Raw genomic sequence first — 2,500 nt, 5'->3', positions numbered from 1 at the left:
TATCAATGTGTAAATGCAACTGTAGATGGTATACGTATAGGATTAGCTCAATAGGAAGAGCATCCGACTGGTGTATGGAGGTTGCAGGTTCGAATACTGCCTAGGACTTTTCAGTTGACCTTCCGACCCTTGAAGAAACTAGTTTACTAACTATAGTTGTTGGTATTAATATATAGCTTTTGTATCACTGAGAGTGTCTCTAACCATTTTACTTAATTGCAGAGGGGAGTACCATTACAACACTGCTTGATAATATGGAAGTACTAGAGAACGTAACAGCCTTGTTAGACCTGCATGAATCATTATGGTTTCGTTTTGGTCGTAAGTTTGGTGTTGAAAGGATGAAGCTTGAATCTTTGAAGCCAAGTCGCAGTAGTCCAACAGAAGAGCTGATAACATTCCTTGTACAAAAAGATCCAGGTCTCACTATGAAATCCTTCATTGAAGCCCTTGAGGGGATCAAGCGCAATGACGTCATCGAACAACTAAAAAAAATTTTTCGCTTCTCTTGGTGTGATTCCTGAAGTTTTCTTCTTTCTTGGACACTCATGTCTTTGACATGAAACTATTGACATCGATTGTTTTAAATCGTAGTCTAAACACCCATACGACAATTTCAGAACCAATTATGTTGCTTTCCTGAATTATCTCTCTTCGAAACATATCAAGGGTTTGCAGATCTAAATGAGCGAGTCACTTTATGACAGCTTGTAAACCAACAACAGTTTGCTAGTTAAAAAGGCCACCAAGAAATGAATTGTATTTTTGCAGTAGTATCTGAACTAGCATTGAGGTTTGAGTTTCTGAGAGCATGCAAAGGACCGTCTGTACCAGTTCAACGCTGAGATGCCCACAAACAACTCAGACTTTCCTTTTGTTGTCCTTTGGAAGTGGTATCTGGAGGTTCTTTGACTAAATAATTGGTGCAGTGTTGCGTAGTTGTTAGAGTGTGAGATTTGCATTCAGCTGCACAGGGTTCTAATAATTCTTTGACCTTTTGTTGGCTTTAGCATTACCAACTTCAATTCCTTTTTCAAATCCTTTTTATCTACCATTTGTGTTATTAGGGATATAGTTATTTTTGTAGCATATTTTCGACAAATTTTAAAAGTATACAATTTTCCAATTTCCAAGCAGTTTTTTTTAGAATTTTGAGACAGGATGATACTTATCCAAAAAGTTTGAAATTCTCCCGTCTCGGTTACAAGGTATTCCTTTTTACAACGCGATCATTTGAAATGTACAATCACTTACTTGTCATGCTGGGCATGTACAGAATAGATACAGAAGGATTTTTTCCATAGTGTTTTCACGTGATCAGTGACCTTGTTTTTAAACAAAAGAAAACATTTGCTTGATAAAGGAGCTCAATTCCGGAGGATTAGTCGGGATTAGTAGTTAGGGACACCAACATGGCCGCCGTCACGTCACGTGAAAACACTCTATATGGCGTTGGTAATGTATGTATTTTCGCTCTCTTTCTTTCTCACGAGTTCACACATTACCTGCCGGGTGATGTCCGACCAAAAATGCTACTTACAGTTTCGGGGGAGTTGGGATTTGGTCGTGTGTAGGGTGGGGGGGGGGGGGGGGGAAGTTATGCTAATTTAGATCTACTGTTGTGGATTTAGCAGACCATTAATTTTACTGTTACTCTCTTGTATTATAGTGGCGAACTATTTCTTACACATTTCATAATTAAGAGTTATTAGATACTCTCCTATTTTATTTTGTTCATAGATGCCTTGAATTTAGATTAACGCATACGTCCAGTATATCTACAGATATACAGGGGCACCCAACGACCAATTTGTTGTAAAATGTATTATTATACCCCAGTTATTGAAAATAAATGTTATTAAGTCATTTTCAGGTGTTTTTCAGTGTTGCTGGGAAAACATTATCTGTTCCTTTTTCCCAGCAAGACACACAAGAAATTTCCCAGCCAGCTAGATAAAATTGGTTGGTTTTCCCAGCCAGCTGATGAAATTTATTTCCCAGTTAGGAATTCCGCGCGCTTTCAAATCCCTCGATCCAAAACGACCGAACAAAAGCGACAAAACCGGGACAAAACAGGTTTTTTCCGAAAGCGCAATCACTCTGACCAGCCGTCGTATGTTTGTGACTACTCTCTGGGAGAGGGAAGGGATTCTTTTTTTTTTTTTCAGTCGTCCTCAGTCTTCAGAGTTTCTACAGCCAGCTCGGGTTGAAATGCAAGAAAAAGTCAGTAATTCCCAGGCAAAACCTCTATCAATAACATAATTTCCCAGCCAGCTAATCGAAACACCTGTATTTTTGCCAGCCAGCAAGATTCCTCTGGGGAACAGATAATGTGAGGAACAGATTCGTTGGGTGCCCCTGGATATTGATACGTGAAGTTCCATGCTTATTAGGAGTAACTAAAGAATATCCCCAGCCAAAATTGTTAGCATTTAGCGCGGTAATTAAACTTAGTTAAACAAAAGATATTGTTGTCTGTTACCAATTGCACTGAACGAAA

This window comes from Montipora capricornis, chromosome 2 (assembly GCF_036669925.1).
Source record: "Montipora capricornis isolate CH-2021 chromosome 2, ASM3666992v2, whole genome shotgun sequence".
NCBI classification, from domain to species: Eukaryota; Metazoa; Cnidaria; class Anthozoa; order Scleractinia; family Acroporidae; genus Montipora; species Montipora capricornis.
Note: the sequence above shows the minus strand (reverse complement) of the source record.